Here is an 11,971-nt window from a genome sequence, read left to right as displayed (position 1 = left end):
ACATGCCAAATCCCAGCGAAGTGTCTGGCCACAGACGTACGTACGCTAACAAAGGACATGTTTTATGTCAGATATCAGATTTATACCGTAAAACATGCCAGGTTCACAGTGAAAAATCTGAATCAGATAAAATAATTACCATTATCAATAGTTGTATGGTTATTACAGTCATTTCTGCTGTTATTCTCTGTTGCACTTCAACATACATCTCTAGATCTCCTCACTTGAAAATGTCTTCCCATGGTTAAGAGTCTCTCGTTCTGCAGGATCATTTATGTTTACTCCTCAGATTAAAGACATCCATCTCTGAGGTGTGTCACTTACCCAGCATACCTTGCAGTTTCCTGTCGTCAGTCTGCATAACGTTGATGTATGATCTGTGAAGAGCAGAGTTGTTTTATCTCCCGCGTGGTGACATAGGATGGTTGTTTTATCTCCAGTGCAGGAAGCATGTGATGCTTCTCCATCGCTCCTGGCCTGTCTGCCTGTAGAGAGCCTGATGAAAGCACAGGGCCACCTTGCCTGGACAGAACACATCCATCAGACCTACAGGCCCAACGGGGACACAGCAGACTCATACTCTGCCCCTGGGAGCACCAAGTGTCCTAGCCAGGTTTAAAGAGGCTTTTTTATCTCACCAATGCTACACACAGACATACTAGTCCATGTAAGCATGGAGGTACATACCACATATGCACACACAGAGAAATTCACACTTTAATGCACTACTGTATATTTGAACTTTCACATGTACATATTCACTCAAACCCCATGTGGTGGATGAAGACATTCGTGCCTGTTCAAAGAGGGATTTCCCCACGCGCTAGTATGTCTACTAGTGTACTCCACTGGACACAGTGGTTCTACATGTCTACTAGTGTACTCCACTGGACACAGTGGTTCTACATGTCTACTAGTTGTACTCCACTGGACACCGTGTTCTACATGTCTTACTAGTGTACTCCACTGGGACACCGTGGTTCTACATGTCTACTAGTGTACTCCACTGGGACACAGTGGTTCTACATGTCTACTAGTGTACTCCACTGGGACACACGTCATAAAATGTTGGATGATAGAGAACACAGACAATAAATAGCTATTATTGGATGGGTGGTTGGTTGGTCTATTAAAGTTCTGAAGCCAACTGCACACAGACATCACATTAACATCATTTCAGTCATATGGTTGACAATGACTTCCTGGGTACATCAATAGAACCAATATGAGACAAAGATGTGGAAACTGTGTTCTCTTACAATCCACTCCATTGGACCAGTCGTTGAGTGACTAACAGGCTTTGAAGTGGCTTTCCAGGGTTGATGAGGGGCATGTAGGCCAGACACACAAAGGAAATGTTTACATTTTCACAAACTGACCCTTCATCCTCACCGACAAAAAAGCAACAATGCTGCATCAATTGGTGGACAATTGCCCAAGCACTCACACCAGAATTTATTTTAACGAGCATTTTAAGAGTTCCATAAATTATCCTAGGGYTTTGGTGATGCACTAGTCTGTGATCGCTCAATTTTCATTCTCTCTCTATTAATTTCTCTCCCTTTCTTTCTCTATCGCTTTCAGTTTCCCCTCTCTCTCTTTCTCGCTCTCCTTCCCTTTCTTTCTGTCTCTGTTAACTGATTGCTTCCACACACTGAAGGAAAAGTCCAGCTGGAGACTGTAAAGATAAACTCTCCATGTTTAAAAATGGGAAGTTTAGCTGTTTTTTTAGGTTTCTTCTCATGTTTGTGTCCCTGTGTGTCCAGCCTGGTGAGGTAGAGCAGGTTGAGAACAGAATAGCCCAGAAAGAGGAAGGTGCTGTGCTCTGCATGCCAGAATGGGAATGTGGAGGAGGTGTCACGCCCTGACCGTATAGAGCTTTTTATGTCTCTATTTTGGTTTGGTCAGGGTGTGATTTGGCTGGGCATTCTATGTTCATTTTCTATGTTTTGTATTTCTTCGTGTTTGGCCGGGTGTGGTTCTCAATCAGAGGCAGCTGTCTATCGTTGTCTCTGATTGAGAATCATACTTAGGTAGCTTTTCCCCACCGATGCTTTGTGGGTAGTTATTTTCTTTTTAGTGTTTTGCACCTGACAGGACTGTTTCGGTTATTCTCTTTGTTATTTGTGTTCAGTTTCATTAAAAAGCATGAACACTTACCACGTTGGTCCGATTACTCTTCTTCAGACTATGAAAACCGTTACAGGAGGGTGGTTTTTGAAGTGAGGAAGAACACTAATTGGCAAGGGAGCAGAGAGAGAAAGACATACTTGCTGCCAGATATTTGTGTAAAACACATTCTGTGTTCTGTGTGCTTTGCAGGTCTAGAGGGAGGTGTTGGAGGCCTAGACATGCAGAATCAGGACCATTCGCAGTCAAGGACCAGCTCCTGATACCACTTTTGGCTTGCAACAAGTGCAGGGCAAACGTTGCTTCCTGCCTTTTTGCATGGCTGGGTTATGCCACYTTTAGTCTGTCTGCTCAGCTTTAATACTGTACCTGTATGTTATTTATTTCTGTTAAGAGTATTGGGCCAGTAACCGAAAGGTCGCTGGTTCTAATCCCCATGCTGACTAGGTGAAAACTCTGTCGATGTGCCCTTGAGCAAGGGATTTTCTAATTATAATTTCTCCAGTCAGTCGATCTGGATAAGAGCGTCTGCTAAATGACTAAAATGTAAATCTACACCGAAGTTATACTAATTTAATTACAGTGCTTCCTTGTTTTACGGGCATGGTTAAACAAKGGAAGCTGATGAATTAAAAACAGTGTAATTTATCCCAATCGTAATCTTTCAACATGTTGATTCACTTCAGGATGACTTGTCCTTATCTGCTCGGTCTTCCCAGTGTAAACAGGTAAACACAGGGAAAGACCTCCTTTCATATCCCGTCTCAATGGCCTCCCCTGGTTTCACCTACCATGATGTGTATGTTGACCGATGAGATGATTTTTCACATGTTCTCAGCTATATTGCACAGCACCGTCTTTAATCGCATCTAGTGAAATGTATATATTAATTATCCTATATTACTGAATATAAGACATAATTATACTGCCATATCACTTACATTAACTTCACAGGGACTTGATAAATACTGTGGCAGTTTAACAACTTTGAAGATTATGTTTTAATGACAGATTCTCAGCAAGGACTTTGTGAATAATTTACCAAGTTCAGCAAGCAGGGCTAAACAGTGTTTGGCTTAATTGAGTTTGTTGGAAGTGTGTTGCTGTATTCTTGCTTTTCAACAGACTGTCATTTCTCTGTAACACATTATGAAACCCATTACTCTTCACTCATCACTCTGAGAGGAGAAGACTGAAGCATCTGTGAGGGTTAATTACAGTAAGCTCTGTTTAATAAGCAGCATACGTATCATGTGTCTCAGTGTAGACTCTGTAAGTGGAGAGAGGGACCTTCAGAAGCCATGGAATGCCTGATGTTCATGTATAAATGTATATTAGCAGATGCCAACGCTGGATTGAGGAACTGTTTTACTCTGTTGCCAAGTAACAATTTTCTTTGGCTGTGATTGGGTCGCCTGTTTAGAATACGCTGGCTGTGTTCGGCTGCCATGTTGGATTTATCAGGAGCAGAAACATAGGTTATGCTTTAAATGGGAAAAATCATGATAGGATTTTAGGTTTGATGATTATGAGTTCTGTAAGAAACATATGCAATTACATCATGAGATATTTTCTCATGTCTAATTTGACAAAGATGCTGATGTCTACCACACGTTACACGATTATTTCAAACACTGAATTACTGAGAGAACCAATTGAATATTGATGAACACAGTTTGTGGTTAAATCCAAGTGGCCCATTAACCACCGCATTTAACCATGGAAAGGTGACTGGGAATATGGGCGAATATAAACAGTGTAGTTATTCGCTCCGCAAGGCAATCAAACAAGCAATATGTCGGTACAGAGACAAAGTGGAGTTGTATTTCAACGGCTCCGATACACGACGTATGTGGCAGGGTCTACAGACAATCACGGACTACAAAAGGAAAACCAGCCACGTTACGGACACTGACGTCTTGCTTCCAGACAAACTAAAAACACCTTTGTCCGCTTTGAGGATATTACAGTGCCAAGGACTGTGGGCTCTCCTTCTCTGTGGCTGACGTGAGTAAGACATTTAAACGTGTTAACCCTCGCAAGGCTGCCGGCCCAGACGACAGCTGGCTGGTCAGCATGCACTGACCAGCTGGCTGATGTGTTTACGAACATATTCAATCTCTCCCTATCCGAGTCTGCTGTCCCCACATGCTTCCAGATGGCCACCATTGTTCCTGTACCCAAGAATGCAAAGGTAACTGAACTAAATGACTATCGCCCCGTAGCACTCAGTTCTGTCATCATTAATTGCTTTGAGAGACTAGTCAAGGATCATATCACCTCCAACTTACCTGTCACCCTAGACCCATTTCAATTTGCTCACCGCCCCAATAGGTCCACAGACGATGCAATCGCCATCACACTGCCCTATCCCCTCTGGACAAGAGGAATAACTATGTAAGAATGTTGTTCATTGACTATAGCTCAGCATTCAAGACCATAGTACCCTCCGAGCTCATCATTAAGCTTGAGGCCCTGGGTCTCAAACCCTCCCTGTACAATTGGGTCCTGGACTTCCTGACCGGCCGCCCAAGGTGGTGAAGGTAGGAAACAACATCTCCACTTCGCTGAAACTCAACACTGGGGTCCCACAAGGGTGCGTGCTCAGCCTCCTCCTGCACTCCCATGACTGCGTGGCCATGCACGCCTCCAACTCAATCATGAACTTTGCAGATGACACAACAGTAGTAGGCTTGATTACCAACAACAATTAGACAGCCTACAGGGAGGAGGTGAGGGCTCTCGGAGTGTGGTGTCAGTAAATGACGCTCAACCTGTCTTCATCATAAGGGATGTTTCTGAGTCAAAGGTGAACAAGGTGATTAGCTCACTAAAGAACTCTAAAGCCAAATATGTGTTTGGGCTGGACTCTACCTTTCTTAAAAACTACAAAGAGTCACTCATTGGCCCCATTACTAAGGTCACCAACACATCTATTGGTCTGGGGGTGTTTCCAAGGGTATGGAAGTCGGCCATAATAACGGCCATCTTTAAATCGGGTGACCCTGCTGATGTGAGTAACTACAGGCCCATTAGTATACTACCTGTGGTGTCGAAGGTTGTTGAAAAGTGTGTAGCAGAACAACTGATTGCCCACAACAACAGCCCCTTCACATTACACTCCATGCAGTTTGGCTTCAGAGCGAAACACTCCACAGAAACGGTCAACTGCTTTCTTCTGGAAAATGTGAAGTCCAAGATGGACAAAGGGGGCGTTGTTGGGGCTGTGTTTCTGGACCTAAGGAAGGCTTTTGATACTGTTAACCATGAGATTCTCATCACAAAATTGTCCAAGTTMAACTTTTCCCCGATGCCTTGAGATGGATGAAATCATACCTTGAAGGCAGAACTCAGTGTGTCAGAGTGAGCAATGAGCTGTCGCCCACTCTTAGCTATGATGTGGGCGTGCCCCAAGGGTCAATACTGGGGCCCCTCCTGTTCAGCCTGTACATTCATGATCTGCATTCTGTCTGTACTGGGTCTGAAGTTTAAATGTATGCAGATGATACAGTGATATATGTGCATGCAAAGAGCAAACAAGCTGCACAAGAACTCACTACTGTAATGGTCCAGGTTACAAAGTGGCTCAGTGACTCGTGTTTGCATCTCAATGTGAAAAGAACTGTCTGCATGTTCTTCACAAAGAGGCCAACAGATGCTACTGAGCCAGATGTCTATGTGTCAGGGGAGAAGCTCCAGGTGGTATCTGGTTTTAAGTACCTTGGCATCATACTTGATTCCAACCTCTTTTAAAAAGCAGGTGAAAAAGGTAATTCAAATAACCAAATTTAACCTAGCTAATTTCCGATTTATACGAAATTGTTTGACTACAGAGGTAGCAAAACTGTACTTCAAATCTATGATACTCCCCCACTTAACATACTGCTTGACTAGTTGGGCCCAAGCTTGCTGTACAACATTAAAACCCGTTCAGTCTGTCTCCAAACAGGCTCTCAAAGTGCTTGATAGGAAGCCCAATAGCCATCATTACTGTTACATCCTCAGAAAGCATGAGCTCCTGAGTTGGGAAAATCTGGTGCAATACACCAATTCAGTTTGTCCGTGATGTGTACACCGAGGAACTTAAAACGTACTACCCTTACTACCCCCTTAAAACTTACTACCCATTCTTCTATTTATTAAACGAAGACCACTTAGCAAACTCAAAAAAAAACGAAACGTGCCGCCAAAGTAGTGCTCACAGGCAACTAAACAAGGACAACTACCCACAAAACCAACTTGGAAAATGACAACCTAAATAGGCTCCCCAATCAGAGACAATGACAAACAGCTGTCTCTGATTGGGAACCCACTCAGGCCACCATAAACCTACATACACCTAGACAAGACAAAAACCCCTAGACAATACAAAAACTAAACAAACCACCCCTTGTCACACCCTGACCTAACCAAATAATAAAGAAAGCACATATAACTAAAGTCAGGGCGTGACAGCAGGACAAGAAAAGGGTCCAATTAACACTCTTATCAAGACTGCCTTACTGCCTCTGATCTGGTGGACTCACTAAACACAAATGCAGCTTTTGTAAATTATGTCTGACTGTTGGAGTGTGACCCTGGCTATCAGAAAATGTAAAAACAAGAAAATGGTGCCGTCTGCTTTGCTTAATACAATAKATTTTAAATGATTTATACTTTTACTTTTACCACTGATACTTAAGTATATTTTATCAATTACATTTACTTTGATACTTAAGTATATCTAGAACCAAATATTTTTTGACTTTTACTCGAGTGGTATTTTACTGGGTGACTTCCACTTTTACTTGAGGAACTTTCTATTAAGTTATCTATACTTTTACCCAAGTATGACTGGGTACTTTTTCCAGTACGGGTGCATCAAAGCTGGAACCGAGAGACTGAAAAACAGCTTCTATCTCAAGGCCATCAGACTACTAAACAGCCATCACTAACACAGAGGCTGCTGCCWACATACAGACTTGAAATCATTGGCCACTTTAAMAAATGGAACAGTAGTCACTTTAATTATGTTTACATATCTTGCATTATTCATTTTACCTTTATTTAACTAGGCAAGTCAGTTAATTAAGAACAAATTGTTATTTTCAATAACAGCCTAGGAACAGTGGGTTAACTGCCTTATTCAGGGGCAGAACGACAGTTTTTTACCTTGCCAACTCAGGGATTCGATCTTGCAATCTTTTGGTTACTAGTCCAACACTCTAACCTCTCGGCTACCTGCCGCCCCATCTCATATGTATATACTGTATTATATACTATCTATTGCATCTTAGCCTATGCCGCTCTGTCATTGCTCATCCATATATTTATATTTATATATTCTTATTCCATTCCATTCCTTATTCCATTAGGTATTTGTTGTGGAATTGTTAGATATTACTAGTTAGATATTGCTGCACTGTTGGAACTAGAAGCAGAAGCATTTCGCTACATTCACAATAATATCTGCTAACCATGTGTATGTGACCAATAACATTTGATTTGATTTGATGAYGATTCAGTACTGACAAAATGAAGTTCATGTTTCCAGTGCTTTTCTCTGTGGTTTTGATTGCAGTGAGAGAGCATAAGGTCCATACTAATGTCATAGACACAATGACCTTGGCCCCTGTCACTAAGTCAGACAACGGACAGACTTACAGCATTATTCACTGATGGACAACTTTGTTTTGAAATGTGTTGTTATGGAAAATAGTTAGTTGCAGTTGAAAACCAGGTGCATCTATTATTACAACTCTGGTCTGACTTCCAAATCATTGTCAAGTCACATACAGTACATGTATGCTGCTGTACATTACCAGACCTCCTCTGACACACACATGCAGCTATTGAGAAAGAACTCTAATACATTATTGCTCCTCTTGCAATTCATTGGGTTACACCATAAAACCACAGAGAGAGATTGCATTTACAAGTGTCACTGGAGTGTGGAAAAGAGCTTGTGAGATCTATAAATGTATAAAATGTGTGATTTCACTTCAATGCACAAAAAATCACCCAAGGACCAGCTGTAGATTCGTGAATAAAGAGGGGCTGTAAAACAGAGCTAACTATGAGCAGAGACGATGGGAATCCCACGTGTTTATGCACTCCTCACCCCTGAAGCAACTACGTGTGTGTGTGTGTGTGTGTGTGTGTGTGTGTGTGTGTGTGTGTGTGTGTGTGTGTGTGTGTGTGTGTGTGTGTGTGTGTGTGTGTGTGTGTGTGTGTGTGTGTGTGTGTGTGTGTGTGTGTGTGTGTGTGTGTGTGTGTGTGTGTATAATCTCCACCCGGCACAGCCAGAAGAGGACCGGCCACCCCTCATAGCCTGGTTCCTCTCTAGGTTTCTTCCTGGTTCCGGCCTTTCTAGAGAGTTTTTCCTAGCCACCGTGCTTCTACACCTGAATTGCTTGCTGTTCGGGGTTCTAGGCTGGGTTCTATACAGCACTTTGTGACATCAGCTGATGTAAGAAGGGCTTTATAATAAATGTGATTGATTGTGTGTGTGTGTGTGTGTGTGTGTGTGTGTGTGTGTGTGTGTGTGTGTGGTGTGTGTGTGTGTGTGTGTGTGTGTGTGTGTGTGTGTGTGTGTGTGTGGGTGTGTGTGTGTGTGGTGGGTGTTTGGTTTTTGGTGTGTGTGTGTGTGTGTGTGTGTGTGTGTGTGTGTGTGTGTGTGTGTGTGTGGACGTGCTTAACTATTCTTGTGGGGATCAGAATTCTGAAAAAGTATTAAACAAGCAGAAATTTGACCAACTTGGGACATTTTATTAGTCCCCATGAGGTCAAATGCTATCTTTAGGAGGTTTAGGGTTAAGGTTAGAATTAGTGTTAGGGTTAAAATTACCTTTAGGGTTAGGAGCTAGGGTTAGGTTTAGGGAAAAAAATATTTTGAATGGGACTGAATTGTGTGTCRCCACAAGGTTAGCTGTACAAGACTGTATGTGTTTGTGTGTGCATGTGTGAGTGTGCGAGCGTGAACCCTGGCACGCTCATGTGTTCATGTGAGTGTACCAGGGTTCATGTGAGCATGCATATGTCCATGTGAAGTGTGTACTGCTTAAAAAAATAAAAATATTGCGAAACCAGATAGCAATATCTAATTTTCTTGGTTAATCTTGTTTAGTTGTTAGATACAGATCACATAGTGTGTGTCATCAATCTGTCATTACGACAGATACACTGCATGTGGTTTATACAGTTGTCTGGATTTATAGTTTATAGAGAAAGGAATCCACATCCTTACCCCGATACTCAAACAGTATGCAGTAAGAAAAGATAAGAATAGCACATTGTCTAATATGAACTGGTGAGACGTTGACGTCATTTCTGTTACCTTCCTGCTTTCTGCATTGACTCTGTACAAGTTGTACAACCTACCACACTACTGACCTCAGACATCACATTAACAATACCTACTGTTCGTTTAACATAGAAACACAAATATTCACCTCACTACCAGTAAAGGGGGACTTCCCGGGATAACAAAGTCATGGAGGCTTTGTAAACTTTGGCAGAGAACGTTTCTTTAGTCAGATGATATCAGAAAGTTTGTTTTCCCGCTTTCTCTTTTTTATCTGATTATGCATAATTTCCCTTCTGTCATCATGAGAACCGGGGGCAAGCCAGAGAAGTAGTCTTATGGTAAACATTCCAGCATCAACATTCTACAGAACACTGTATTTCAATTGATGGCTGATATGCAATCTCCTGTCCATGGTAGTTATATACTTGAGGGATTAAGTCGGGCATTTCAGATCTCTCGCCCAGCTAGCCAATTATAAACAAACACCTGGTTTCTGGCGATGTAAATCTCTGTGTGTGGGGATCTGGGGAATAGCCAGCGACAGTCAGGCAGCCTTTATACACTTCACCAGATGCTTTAAACAACAAAACTTTYCCCATCAACTTGCCTTAATCACTATGAGATCTGTCACTATGGAAGGCTATGATATAATAGCTCTATGGACCGAAACAATAATCACTGTTATTGAGCGATTTCCCTAAACACATCGATCCACCAGCCTTAAAAAATTCTGTGTTCTCACAGTCATATGGGACTGAAGTTATATCTGCAGCCTGTTTCAATGTGCTGCGCTGTAGTTTATATATGGGTCAGTTCAGTTGTTAGCTCTGCGCTCTGTTCTCTTCAAGGGAGGAAGGATTTTAGTCCTGAGTGAGAGCCTAAAACTCTGACCTCTATTCTGGGTCTGTTGATTGACATTGTCTTCAGTTGGTTTGTTTGCATAAGGTCCCCCCCGTTGGCGTCTGTCATCCAGTCACGTCTTGTACATCTCATTAAGTTGCCCTCTGTCCTTCTCTGTCTCCCCCTGAGTCAGGGCAAAATATACAAACATAACCRCAGCCCACACACTAACTAAACTCCCACATGCTCTTAAGTCGCAAGCAATAACACTCTCTATAGTTAAGAAACACATAGTTTAAAGTCTGGCAACACCCATGCACGTAACGTAAAGGTACATCACCTTACACGCACCCTATGCTAAATAGCTGTCTCAATAATACTTAGTTGAGGATTAATGTCTCATTTTCTCTACTTTTAGTATAGACTTTGATATATGAGGTCTGAGATACAGTAAAAGGATATATCTAAGTCATGCTACATAGTAGTCTCTGAACTCTGAAAGCAACAGACCTCCACTCTACGCCATGCCTCTGCGATATGCTGCTGGATAGGGAATTTCCCAGCGGTCGGTTCTCTTTCAGGTCTTTCAGGTGTTCTAGCAGGGGTCCAGTGTAGGATCCTCCAGAAGGCTTTGCTGTGTGTCTGTGTGTTGTTTGAGAGAGGTAACGGAGGTTCTGGTTCTGGTGGAGCGTGGAGGGTCTTTGATGAATAACCTAAGCTCCCCAGAGACACTTCCTGGTCCCCTTTCATATGGGTGGTTCATTCATCAAAGATGTTCTACTCCCAAACCAGGAGACTTAAATTATTATGGACGTTTACCTGTAATAAAGGAAGTAACCAGGGGAAAAAACAGCAGCCTTTCATAGAGGACAACTTTGAACTGTGGTGGCATGATCAAACCCGACCGAACTGGAGCTAGCACTGGGCGAGAAGGAGGATGGATTGGGTTTCATTCAGGAATAATTTAACGCTTCTGGAATGTTTCACGTCAAACACATGGCCTAGGTAGAGCTCTACAGGGGGAGAGTTTTATTTTACCGCCCCAACACAGCCATGTGTGTTGCCATGCCATCACAGGTTCCCCTGTGCTCTTTTCCCCTATGTCTGTTTCACACAGGTCAATGTCACCCCTCACACCTCAGCCCTTAATCTGCAGATCAGTGGTGTGTATTCATGGATGCCAAGGGCAGCCAGGCTTCCCAAAAAATTTACCAATATTTCTTTTTTATCTTTCGTCTCTGTGTTTCATAAATTTCCTTCAATTCGCAAGAGAATTAATGTATCTCACCGGAGAAAGCATCCGAGCAAACGAAACAGTGCCCCTCTGTCTCAGTATGTGTAGTGTATCTATCTGATGCTCTCTTGTCAAAAAGAGTATGACACTGTTGCCGCCCGTAGCATTAAATGCAGGGGAAGTCAGCAAGCATTTGGACTCACATGATAAATAATATAAAATAATAGCCAATCAGCGTTGAGCTAAACTGAGTGAGCTCAGCTGTGAATGGTCCTGGCGCACCAAAAATGTTTTAAGAGAAGCCAGTCTGGATTTGGCTTCATACTAATAACATCACATCAGAAGCCAAACATAATTGACAGAAAAAACATGTAATTGTTGCGTCTCATTGTGTTGTTGTCGTATAGTGGCTAGCTAGCTAGGTAAAATCACCCCTTTCCTAAATTAGCCATGGACGGAGATAGGGATCTGGACTTGTGGTT

Source organism: Salvelinus sp. IW2-2015, linkage group LG16 (genome assembly GCF_002910315.2).
Source record: "Salvelinus sp. IW2-2015 linkage group LG16, ASM291031v2, whole genome shotgun sequence".
In the NCBI taxonomy this organism is placed as follows: domain Eukaryota; kingdom Metazoa; phylum Chordata; class Actinopteri; order Salmoniformes; family Salmonidae; genus Salvelinus; species Salvelinus sp. IW2-2015.
The sequence above is the reverse complement of the archived record's forward strand: the minus strand, read 5'-3'. Positions refer to the sequence as shown.